This window comes from Parasteatoda tepidariorum, chromosome 4 (genome assembly GCF_043381705.1).
Source record: "Parasteatoda tepidariorum isolate YZ-2023 chromosome 4, CAS_Ptep_4.0, whole genome shotgun sequence".
NCBI classification, from domain to species: Eukaryota; Metazoa; Arthropoda; class Arachnida; order Araneae; family Theridiidae; genus Parasteatoda; species Parasteatoda tepidariorum.
In genome coordinates this window covers 102,346,693-102,360,431 of record NC_092207.1, presented here as the reverse complement: position 1 = coordinate 102,360,431, position 13,739 = coordinate 102,346,693, and the positions used below count along the sequence as shown (strand labels likewise).

At 27.9% G+C, this 13,739-nt stretch overlaps 1 protein-coding gene across 1 annotated transcript in view; it reads right to left on the bottom strand.

Annotated features, from left to right (window-relative positions):
• The window catches only part of LOC107441231 (BTB/POZ domain-containing protein 6-A), a 29,621-nt gene that overhangs the window by 15,158 nt on the left and 724 nt on the right, over positions 1-13,739 (bottom strand). Inside the window, exon 2 of the mRNA XM_016054410.4 lies at positions 5,604-5,761. The gene's annotated coding sequence lies outside the window, so the exon portion shown is untranslated. The remainder of the gene's footprint in view (positions 1-5,603; positions 5,762-13,739) is intronic.

Sequence of the window (13,739 nt, the reverse complement as noted above, 5' to 3'; positions counted from 1 at the left end):
TTAATTGTTGAACAATATTTAAAAAATAATGAAACTTTGACTGCTGTAATTCGATGAGATATTTCCTCGCCGTGTGTTATCTTGTTTCGATGATCAGAATCGGCCTTCTAGATCACGTGATTTAACACCATTGGATTTCTTTCTATGGAGTTATTTGAAGTCAAAGGTTAACAAGCTTACGTCCATCCGTGCATTGGAGGAAGTGATTCAACTCTGCATCAACAAAATTCAGCCACATTTATGCAAAATGGTAATGAATTATTTCGATAAAAGAGTGCGAATGAACCAGAAAAGCTGTGCAACTCATTTGACTTACGTACTATTCCATACATAACCCATCTTATATACTTTGTGTTTCAATAAGAAGAAAAATCTATTAGTTGGAAAGAAAAAAAAACTGTGTATTCTATTTATTTCCAATCTTGGATATCTTTTGGGACTTTGATATGTCTAGGCAAAGTCCTCAGCCCGATTAAATTCATTTGATGAATAACTTATTCTCTCACTTCCCATGAAGTTATAAAACTGAAAATTGTAAATTGAAAATTGTTGAATTTATTTTTATGAGATAAATAGATCAGCTAAAAAAATTTATTTCGATATTTAATTTTATTTTATTTTATAACCGTCTTTGAACAGCAGACCCAATTTTGGGATAAGAACTACTAATGCTCAACTCCGTAGCCTTGTAATTTGTAAACCAATCCAGAAGATAAGAAAACTCCTGGATCAGTACCCCCAGAGGCATTGATTTGTTATGGGAATTTGGAGGACTTGGAGGAAAGAAAGATAATAATTATGGAATTGAAGAGCAAGAATATTTGATAATAAAATAAAAATGATGACCATAAAACACATGTGACGAAAAATATGATGATAATATAAGAAATTATAAGACAGCAATTAAAATTACTGCTGTAAATATATTATCAGGCTTAAAGATCTGTAAAAAAATAACTTTTTTCATCTAAATGATGTGAAATAGAATTAAAATATTAACGTTAACAGAGAAATAAAGAAAGCTTAAAACGTTATTTACCCTTAATCACAAATAAATCCTTAAGACAGCTTTAGCTTTCTGATGGAAAAGTGTTTTCAAATAGTACCACCTTAAAACTGAGTATAAAAAAAACGGAGAAAAATTTTTCCACAGCATATCGAACTCACTTTAGAAAATGAAACTGCTTATTTATGTGATGCAGCATTGAAGCGTTTAGTCATTCTAAAACAGCTTTCTTGCGTCATTTTTTTCCAGTATGGCAGAGAAACGAAATTTGACAGAAACGTTGGTCAACTTTAAAGTGTCAAGGATACTTCTGAAGTAAGAGTTTTCTTCAGGGACCAGCGCGATGCTGTTTTCTGCAACGCTGCTTAAGATACGACAGATTGCGTTATAGTTTTAACTTCGACTTTTACTTAACCTTTTGAATTAAATGAAATTGATTTATTTTTTATTTTCATATACAAAATACTTTAAGAAAATATTGGGCTTATTTTAAAGTACGAGTTATATTTATGAAATGAACACTGACATAAAACAATAATGCTGTTAAAGAATAAGATGTGTTCAATATTATAAACCAATCATAAAAACAGTAATGTTATAAACTAATTATAGATTTCAATAAATAGTGGTGCGTAAAAGCTCTATTTCACTAAATATTTTTTTATTAACTCTGTGACGGATGTTTTACGTTATTTTTATTTTTCTGCTATTGTCAAGGGTTGTGAAGACATTTATAAAATATTAGTAATTGAACTAGAATTAACACTTTCTATTAAGAAATTTTTAAAATATCAATAGTTTCTTAATTTGAAACGTTTGTTGACACATTCAACTTTTTGATAATGCATAATTACTCCATTTGAGATTAATCATATGTTGTGTTGAAGGATAAAAGTTAAAATTTCTGTCAATAAAATAAAACAAATGTAATGAATAAAACAGCTAAATGATTTGTCCATTGATTTGACCCATTTTGCATATAAGCACCTTTTTATTTCTTAAATAGAATATTATTTTTCATATACAAAACTCTGTTTCTGTCTTAATGTAATGTAATCTTATTCCAATGCAAATAATGCCACAGTAAAATATTTGTGCTTAGCCTAAAACTGGTAGAGAACGATCAGTTAGTTGAATGAAGTGGTAAACTGCCAATCTTACTTGTTGTCGTTGACAATTAATTTCTGTCACATGAGTCTTGAGAACTGTTCAAACTATATATAATATGTATGTATCACTTAAATGTTGTGAAATCTGAATTTGAACACCTCTATTCAAAGTTCTTTTTTTCTCTGTATTAATACCAATAAAGGTAATTTAATTTTTGTGTTTTCCTCTCAGAAAAACATTTTTTAAAAGACTTAGTTGCCTAAAAAGGCCCTAGAATATGTTAAACCGATTTCTACAAGAGTAGAGTAATTCATAAAGACTGTGTTTGACTCTCTTACAAAGTTTTCCAGTCAAAAGTATTGCAGTGATCTTTCTGGTTGGAGCAATTTGCCTACTAATCCTTGAGGTATTTGTTTCTTACTTCAAAACATACAGCGCTTCTAACTTCTTGGGAATTAAATTCATCGAGCGGTAAAAAATCTGTCACTGTAAAAGATCTATCATGGAAATATATTTCACCATTTAAAATGACATACCAGATTTTTTTAAAATATTTTAAACTAAAGTTATTTTTTTAAATAACTAGTAAAATTTTTTTAACTATTGAAATGTATTATAATGTTGTCTTATAACCTATACTTATACATTTTGATGGAAAGTGCAGAAGAAAATATAAAATTATTCAATATAAATAAAACTATGACAATCATTAATTTTCGTGTATATAAATAATTTTCAAACTTCATTAAAAATATGCTGAATTTGCACAACGAAACTGCTGAAATATCATATACTTGGTATAAAATCACCCTATAATTTACTCAGCTCTTTTTATTCACTTTTTTTTTTTTTTTTTAAATTTTTAACTTTTGTGTGGTCTGGACACAAATCGATTGCGGCATTCTGTTTCTAGATCACACAAAAGTTATAAATATCCTAGAAATTATTCTAATTTTTCTAAGATTTTATAAATATAGGGCTAAATTAAGAAATTTGTTACCAGACAGTGGCCAGTTGCGGCCTTTTTAATCTGGGTCACTTTTTCGACTTTTTTTAAAAAAATTTTTAACGTAATACTACTAAAATGAACAAAAATTTTTCTAACCTTTCCACGTAGGCTAATTTAAAATTTATATTGGATAACTTATTGTTTTATTTTATCATTTTAAACTAAATAAATTAAGGGGTTGAGTTTTTGAAGTAATTAGGCTACATAAAATTTATGTTTATTAACAAACAGAAGACTTGTTTGTTACAAAATAAATTAGAAATAATTGTTATCATAATGGTGGAATTGTTCCTATTATTTTATTATTACCATTAGTTTTAAATATTATCAGCCATGAACTACAAATAAAAATACCCCATTGCAGGCGGGCTAACCGTGGGAGGTTTTCGCGGTTTTTCTCTCCTTGTAACTCAAATGCGGGTTAGTCACATCAAAAAGTGAACCACGAAGGCTAGTTTGCTAGAATTCTTAATCCTGGAGTTCTCTTGTTTTCTGAGTTATTGCAAGGTTACGAAGTTGAACATTGAAAGTCGTAAGCTCAGAATTGAGTCTATTGTTCAACCCCGGTTATAAAAGGAAATAAATTGTACACACAGCAAAATTATTGATTCTTTATACCCTGACATTTTGTTACCAAATAATATTGTTACCAAATAATATTGCAATGCATTGTTACCCAAATCAAAAAATATGAATCTTTACCTTAATTTTTATTTNCCGTGGTCGAGTTCAAGTGAAAAACCTTCCTTCTGAAAACTGCCGTAACAGGGGAACTCAAAATCTCAGACCCTACCGGAATGAAAGAGTTAATATGTAATTGAAAACTTTATGAACACTAAGAAAAAAAAAAGGTACCCTAATATTAAAATATTTACCATATGTTTTTAGAAAGCTTTTTTAAAATTGAATGAAAGTTACATAGATTAATAACCAAAAAAAAAATAATAATAATAATTATGAAAGAATCCAAATTCGCAAGAGCAATCATGTGGAATGATTACAATGCTAGTAACCAGCTGCTGAGAATAAAGTAGAACAATAGAATACTTATTCTTATCGCTTTCATAGTTTCCTGCTGAAACATTTAATTCATAAAAACGGAGTAAGTCTCTATGCATTATTTTATAATTGCTATTAAATAATCAAAAAATTACTTTTTAATTCATCAGATGGCTGAAATTAGAGATTTTCAACAAATTTTCAGTCAAATGCATAATTTCAATAAATATTTTTTTTATTAATACTGAGACGTATAATTTTCACTCATTTTATTTTTCTGCTATTTTCAAGGATTTTGAAGTTATCTATAAAAATAATTAATTCAAATAAAGTAAACACAGCGTGAGTTCCTTTAAACCACGCCTTAACTTGAAACGGTTACTACTTTTTGAATGGAATGTATAACTATTCCATTTCAGATAAATCATATTTTTATGATGAATTAAAGTTTTGTAAATAAAATAAATTTCATACAACTAAATTAGTCCATTGGTTTGGTCAATGATACGAACCCTTTCATTTCTTAGCTAAAATATTATTTTTCTTGTACAATTTGTGTCTTAATGGATGAAATTTAAGCTATGACAATAATATCATTTTATAAAATTTCTATGCCTTAGTATAAAAGGGATTTAGTTGTTACTCTGAAAATAACTCAATAAGATCCAATCATTTTAGAATTAGTAAAAATACTTGCTTCATACGTGTTTCAGCATTGAAAAAAAAAGTAGGGTCAAAACTACCACAATATGGTAAAATTTACCGTGTTTATGGTTCTATGGAAACACCAACAAGCTAAATAATTTTTACAGAAACCTTTTGGTAATAATTTTGGTAAAATTAACAATAAAATATAGTTTTAATATTGTATGATAAAACTTGGTAATTCTAATCTACACCTTAACGCATGGGATAAAAATCCTTTATTCGTTTGAATTGGTTTTTAAGTTTCGTAGTTTATACTAAATGTGTGTTAATAAGAGCTATAGTTTTGAAAACCAAAATTTCCGATAAACCTTCACTATATGAATAGAAAAATTACTAAATGAATGGTTTAAATACCATATATTTTGATTTTATTACCAGAATTAGTGTGCTCTTTATTACCACAAATGCTAATACCATACAATGCGGTAATTTACTTGAATTTTTTTTTCTCCGTGAACACAAAATGTTATAATTATTTAATTTTATAATACATAAAGTTACTCTAATTTACTAATGATTGACAAAAACTGACTAAGTCAGTTTATTTATTGCGCAAACTTATAAAGATTGCAGTTTAATTATAAAGAATTTTATATATCAAGACCAATTTTTGGATTTATATAGTATTTTCTAAGTTGTTCAATTAAAATATTTCTTATGGAAAATGCAACTAAAGAATTTATAAAGAACATTTTAGGTAACAATTACAAGATTTAAAGCATTTTTGATCAACAATAACTTTTCCCAATCTATGCAATTGTATTAATTTACCTGTAATTGACGGAAGCTTTCACCAAAAGCACAAAATGACGTTAAGCTGTGTAAATATTAGGCGAAACTGTTTGTCACTTAATCTCTATTGTTTTTCAGCTTCAAATAACAAACCAAAGCCATGAAAGCCTTTTATCTTATCGATTTGAGGGACGCTCCTGAAAATTGTCAGATAAAATAAATTTTTAATCGATTCTTGATAAATCTTATAATAAAATATAAGTTTCGAAATATGTATAATTTTTAATGAATAAAATAATTATCTTTTAATTACTAATTAAGTATATTTTTTTAATTAATTGATTTTTAAAATTCAACTGATAAAAAATTTAACACCATTCTCCAAAATTTCGACTATAAATGATTGTTTAAAATTTTGTGTAATTTTATAAGGCATATTTCAATTTTATTATTATCTTTTTGATATTGAAAAAAGAAAATATAATATATTTATATATTTTAGAGAAGCTCCTAAAAGAAATAACTAGTAAAAAAACAGATTATTTCAGGTAAGTAATATTTTTTTTCTTATAAAGGATAGAGTAGGAACTCATTAATGTAACAAACTTCTGAATAACTTATTTGCTTCACTTTAAATCTAATTTCTTTTTCTAGCAAAATTTTGCCCATACTTTTTTTTTTTTACAAAGAGTGTGTCGAGAATTCCCACTTCTGCGCATGTTGTTTTGGTGCGCCCACAGCGCCACCAGTTGATGTTTTGATCTCAATCTGTGAACAAGCATGTTTAGCTCCGTACGATAATTAGATGTTTAATTGTTAATCCTTTTTTGTTTGTTATATTTCGTTATTAAAGTGATTGTCTCTAAAACATGTTAGTCTTTTATGACTGAGCAAATTGATATTTATTACCCTCCAAAATGTGGCAGTCCTGGAGAACGGGGTAAGTAGCACTTACCTTAATTAATATAGAAATAGTTTTCTTCAGTTTTTGCTTAAAAATTGATAGAGTGTATGAAGGACGTATGGATAATTTTCAAATTTTTTTTGATACCTTAAGTACGAGTCATTTTAATTACTGAAACAAAATGATTCCAAATAACATTTTTGAACATTCAAATTAATGTTTTTAGTAATAGATTGTTTGAAATTGGCATTTTAGAAATAATTCCTGAGTAATACTTTTTTAATATGTCAGTTTCAGCTAAACTGCTAAGTCCAAGCCTTCTTTAACCATCTTAACAGATGGCTTAATTGCATATAAATTGTAATAGATTATATAAATTGTGAATTATGTAGTCTAAGGAAATAAACCTTTTATAAGGTAAAAATGTTTTCTTCGCTTTCTCTTCTGTTACTGTCATAATTGTTTTAAATTTAATGCTTAATTGATTTTTCTTTATGGAAAGATCAAATTGCGTTTTTCAGCTTTATGCAGATATTTTTTTAATTTAACCTGTCCAAATAAATTGACTTGCAGTTGTTTTTTTCTTTCCTCTGTTCTGAGTAACTTTATTTATTGATTTTAATTTAGTATTTCATTAAACATTAAGTTTATTAAAATAAATATAGGTATGTAGAACTATTTATAGGATTGAAATTCAGTTATCTGTAGAGCAAGAAAATTTAAAATTTAGCTATACTGTTAATTTTTCCTCTTTGTTACCTTTTTTTACTTTGTTACCTATCATTTATTAAGTTTTATTTCCCAATATAATTTAACAAAAAGCAATTTTAGTGAATTGCAGTGTAAATTTGACTAAAGTTTGTTTACTGTTTCAGATCAGCAAACTAGGTAAGGAACGCACTAGCAATATTTATTTCCACAGCTTAACTTAATTCAATTTAAGTACACAATTAAAAATCCATTTAATACAAGAATTTAAAATTCCCTCATTTATTCGATACAAATATTTGTTCTACAAATCTATTGAGTTCACCGTAGGAATGAACATCACTTCTCTCGTTCGGTTAAAAAAGATTTTCAAATATTAATGTCAAAATAGTTTTTAAAAGTTTTTTCATTAAATTGGATGGATTTTCATAAAGTAAGAGGGGACCTTGTTATAGCGAAGATAAATTAATAACCCTTTTGATTTATGCATTAGATTATGCGTTGTAAGACTGGCAACTAAACGGTTGAATAAATTTAATACAACTACGTGTTAAAAGGTGTTTTGTAATTACTGACACAGTTATGCATGATTATGATACTTGCCAACATTTAAGGCGGCAAAAGAATGCATATTAAAGAATCAAAATCAAATATTTACCCCAGGAAAAAAAAATAAATGCCATTGAGATCCATTGAGAATCGTTGCTGAGGAAAGTGGAATTGAAAACTTAAAAACCAGTTTGATTGCCTGATGAGATTTGCTGAAGTTTCAAATTTTTGTTTCATCTGGTAATGAAACAAGTTTGATATTTACAATCCTAGCTGCATCGGTTCTGACTCTTTAGGCTTCGACTACGTTTTTATTTTATATTCACTTAAATATTTTCCGTTTCTTAAGTGCACAGTTTTTGTCTTCATGTTTTAAAAGGATTCTGAAACATGAGTAAATGAGGGCATATCAGATATATAATGAAAGTGTATTTATGTTTATAATTATGGGAGTTGTTAACTTAATATCCCCGCTATTTTTCTACGTAAATTGCTAATAAGATATCGATACCGTTAATTATTATTTTTTCCGCACTTAAATTCTAACTTGTAAAATATTAAAAATGTTCCAAATGTGTTGTTTCAAATAAATTCATTTGTGACAAAGTTCAAAAAAATATACAAGCCCACGAAACGCCCTCCAATTTCATAATAAATGACTCGATAAAAATCATTTTAAAACATAAAAGATATGCATTTCCTAAATATACATTTCGAATTCGCACGTCAAGATGATTTAAAAAAAGGCACATTGTTTTTATAGTAGAAATATCTTACTTCAAAAAAAAAAAAAGAAAAGAAAAAAGATTTCTATTTCAGTTCAGATATTTCATAAAAACATCCTAGCAAATATCCACTTTTCAAAATTAAAACTCAATATAATAAAAAGATACAAAAAAACAACAACATGTTTTAAAATATATAAAAACAAAATAAAACAATATAAAATATAATTTTTTGTTGCACATCCATAATTTCCCTTTAAATGTGCCTATTCCAGGGTAAGGAATATTTATATACAAATGTAAATAAAATAAATATAATGAATTAAATCGTTAACTAACACTGGTTAAAACAATTGATGGAACTAAAGGTTATTTTGAAATGAAAAAAAAAATGAAAAAAATGAAGAAATGAAATGAAGAAAGAGCACATGGAACCAAACCTATCCAAAATATCTTTCTTTATAAAACCAATGTCTGCGAGTACAAAATATATGGACAACTTGTACCTTAAATGAATAAACTGGTCACTTGTACAGCACAGTAGCTTACAGAGAAAAACATGTCTAATAGGGTGTATGTCTAACAGCTCGACTCGGACTTTTCTATTATTTACCAAGGAATTATTATTATTTATCATTCAAAGCGGCAATCGCATACACTCTTGCACCGAGGCACTCTCTGGCTCATCAATGGTCATTGGAGCTGGTTTACGAGCTCCAATTGAGCGTTCAAGGACAACAACCAATGCGTGTTCGATGAGATTAAGGTCAGTGGACATCACAGACCACTCCAATCGTTGAACATCTTCCAATTGAAGGTATTCATTCACAAAAGCAAGCCTTAAGTGAACAGGCGTTTTCGTTCAAAATGATTAATTTTGTTCCATATGCTCCGAGGAAAAACCGACGGTTCGCGTTCATTTTAGCGACAATCGCTTCATCGATAGACCGTTTCATCGTCAGATCATTTCATCGACAGGCCATTTCGTCGACTGGATCATTTAGTCGACAGGCCATTTCGTCGACTGGGTCATTCGCTGACAGGTCAGTGATACAGGGACCATATCCTTCCCTCCTACGTGAGTTTTAGATCTGGTTCATTTCATTGACAATCACTTCATCGACAGGGTCATTTCGTCGACAGGATAATTTATCGACCGGATCATTTCATTGACAAGGTCATTTATTCGACAGGATCGTTTCGTCGACAGGTTCGTTTTATTGACAAAGTCATTTCGTAGATATAGTCATTTCATCGATAGGATTGTTTCGTTGACAAGGTCATGCGTAATTTTGAAACGATTTTAAGCGATTTTAAACGATTTTTGCTTTTGATCGTAATTTAGTGTATTTTTACGTTAAATATTTCTATTATTTATTAGAATACTCTTATAGAATTTTTATACTAAAGCAAAATTTTTTTACTATGTTGTAATTGCAATGGAAGAAATGTTTTTTATTCTTTAAAAAGTATGATATCATCATCTCCTGTAGCTGTACATTCAGTTAAAAAAAACATAAATTTTGTGTGCTCTAATTGTACTTTTCAAGTATTTATTTCTCAGATAAATTGTTTTATTTTTTAAGTGAGTGCATCATTATGGATGAACACAGCTATAACTTCTGAAGTAAGGTAATTGCTATAACTGCTGAAAATGATTCCTGATATAGCAAGTGAATGAAGGTGAAAAGAACAAGAAACAAATGAATCAGCAAAATATTGAATCCTAAATTAGAGAATAATGATACGATTTTGGATCTGGAAATCATATTTTAATTTCGTTTTTCAAATAAATTGATAAGTAGTTGAGAAGCGTTTAACTAAGAACATTTGATGTATCAAAATCTACTTTTCTTTATCTAAATTGTAATAGAGCAACGCCTGTTTTCAGGATAAGGATTATCTTCAGATCATTACAAAACACGATATACTGGCCGTTGTCAACTGCCTATTGTGGCTAAAGTGTGACGTTAACAATCAAATTATTTTTAAAACCAAATCAAATTAATAAACTATGATATCGTGAGAATTAGAAGTGATAAAAATGTATTACAATGAAAATTTAGAGACTATTTTGAGAGGGGAAAGCTCAATTCTTCGCTGTAAAAAACATTTTTTAATTACACTTTAGCAAAACCATAGACTTCAGTGTAGTTCCCACAGTAATGAAAGTAATCATAGACCTTAAATAATTATCTATGCATAAGTAAACTGATTCACATGGTGTTTTGCGAGTAAGTTCTAAAAAAATGTAGTTTCGAAACATGTAAGGGAGTGTTTACATGGGATTAGAGTTGACAAATGGAGTATTTCTGATATTTTATCAATCAAACATTTTCTGTTTTGGTAAGAAGGAAACACTGCGTCACATTTTGATATGTAGTGACAAGACGAAACACAAAATTCTTATTCGAACTTTATCATAGTTTTGTTACCACTATTACAGTTTTCTAAGAACTATAGAAACGCAAATGCGTTGCTTAGGTAATTACAGAGGTGGAAGTTGCAGATTCTTACAATATTTGAAGTGCGACTAACCAGACCAAAAATGTTGAGAGACACTGGCATCAGTTTAATCATAATAACGTTGAAAGCGTGTTTGTGCTTATTCTTCAGAAAAGTATTTTTTTTTTCTATGGATAGCGAATTTTTAAAAAGATAATAATAAATAAATAATGAATCAATTCCTTTTTATTTGCAGGATTTATATTAGACACATCTTATTTAACAGAAAATCAAACCTGGAATTTAAACATAAGAATAAGTAACTATTATTCTACAAAAAAAAAAAGAAAGTTCTTGCTATTAAAATTTCGACTACTTCTTGACTATTTTAAATGCTCAAATTTTCACTGGTGTTCTGTACAGGAGTACAACACAATTTTAAAACACTTTCTGACCACTATAAGCAGAATTTATCTCCAGTCAAAACTTTGATTATTTTCCAGCCTGAGTAAGCCAGGAGACATAAAACTAAAATGTTGAAATACGAAAATTAAAAAAAGTATGTATATTGTTCACATATACACTTATAAACGCTTTTGAAAAGGACCTATCGGTACCATCCGTTAAAATATTACTATCATATTGCAAGTTTTATTAATTTAAATAAATTCGTATTCTCTGATAAATCAAAAAAAAAAATTTTTTTTGCAAAATTTATTTATAATTAAACATTAATGAGAATAAAAATCAGATGAGTATCAACAACTCTCCCCGATGATATGTTAAATTTAAAAATAAATTTATTTGTTATATTGTAACTATTTGCGTTTTAAACAACCCACTAGAAATACCAATTAAACAGGTTTACTTCCATCCTCTGAATAGAACCATCTTTTATATGATCATTTCTATTGCTCGCATACCCAGGATTTGTGGAGTTATTTTTCTCCTTTTTACATTAACGTTGTTTTTATTTTATAATGTAAAAGAATTTATAAATGCTTGAGGAACACATTGGAAAAAATAAAACCACTAAACATTAAAGTGCTATAAATAAATAATTAAATAAAAAAAGAAAATAACCTGGAAATACGAGAACGAGTTTTTTTATTTCAAAATTTTTCAATAATATTTCCTTTCAATTTTAGAAAAGTAATTGCAGAATTACCAGAAACTTCCCTCCGCAACAGCATGAGGAAGATGATTGTTATAACAAAATTGCCCATAAATAATATTTGCCAATATGGTTTTCAAGTAGGATTTTCATCTTATTTTTCCCAACATGCATTTTTCAAGATTTTTATAATCCTAGGAAGTATCATCTTTGCTCACTTACCTACGTAATAGCCTCTCATTTATTTAGTTTTTTTTTTCGATTATAAATTTAAGAAAAAAGATGAAATATATAATTATTGAAATTTTATGTACGAAGATGTTGTTAATATGTTAATCATAACAAAATGCATGATTACTTGCATGTGAAAAAAAAATCAGCTGAAAAAAAACAATGGAAAAATTAATATTTAAACAGGAATAGGAAGTAATAAATAAGAAGTAATTTTACTAGCTAACTATCTAAAAGATTTGCGTTTTTCTGATTAAATTTCTTGTAATCACTACTAATGTTATCATTGTAAAAGTTTGTTGCCATTTTTTTGGACAAAATTTTTAACTGCATTACTGCGATTGGTTGCAAATGTTTATATTCAAATAATATATTTTCAGCCAAAAAAAAATTGCTTATAAAGAAATTTAAGAATTTTTTTTTCCAGCTTAATGTGGCTTAATAAAGAATAGAGAGAGTCGCTTGTAAGACAACGAATTCGCGGATTTCTGTTAAGTGAAATTTATCTCCCCTTGTGTACTTTTTTTTGCGCTGGAATCGGCAGTTCTTATGAATGATTGTGCAATTTTTAAAAAGGCAAGCAAATAAAACTTTTTTTCTGCATGATTTACTATTTCGAATACATTTTGGTATTTATTTCAAACTGTTTTTTAACAAATCAATAAGTTAGCTCTCTATATGTCTAGAATACAATGAAAGAATGACTTTTTATTTAAAAAAAATATATATTTAAAATTTTAGTTGCCATCAAACATTAACGATGATTTTTCTGAAGAGTCTGTATTCGTTTGCATTGTGTCGAAATTAGAAGTGATGTTTAATCAAATACTTTTTTCTCATGACAGAGGCTCTTGAAAAGGAACAGAAAAAACTGGATTGAAAAATGTTTTGACATTTCGACAATCATTGGATTTTTCTTCAATTTGAAACAAAATTTTAATTCACTAAACGATTATTGGCGGACTTCTGTTTATGTTTTTCTGTTTTCTCTTTTTCTTTTATTTATTTTTTAAAATTTGCCGTTTATTCGTTGTCCCCCCCTCCTGAAAGTTGACGAAAATCATCATTTTGCTTTTGCTACTATTTTTGTCGTATTGAAATGTATGACTGCATGGATTTGAAAAGATGATCGTCAGCACTTGAAAAAAAAATATTTAAGCTTAGGAATACAGAGTGTACGATACAGAAAGAAGGATTTTTTACTTGTTACCTTGCATCATTACAATAGTTAAAATCGGAAACAGAGCTTAAAATTTCGATATTCTATGTTGAGATTTATGTATGATAACATCTAATCTCTCACTTATTTTTTCATTATTTTATTCCTCTTTATTATTCCTTTCGAGATTAATCCTGACACGAGCTTATAGAATAAAGACCTCAAGAAAGATATTTTTTTCGACAACAATAAATAAACTTTCATTATTTACAGCAAAAAGAGGAATAAAAAATAGCTTTCGAACAAATTGAAAATTTTTTTAAAAAATGATACATATATA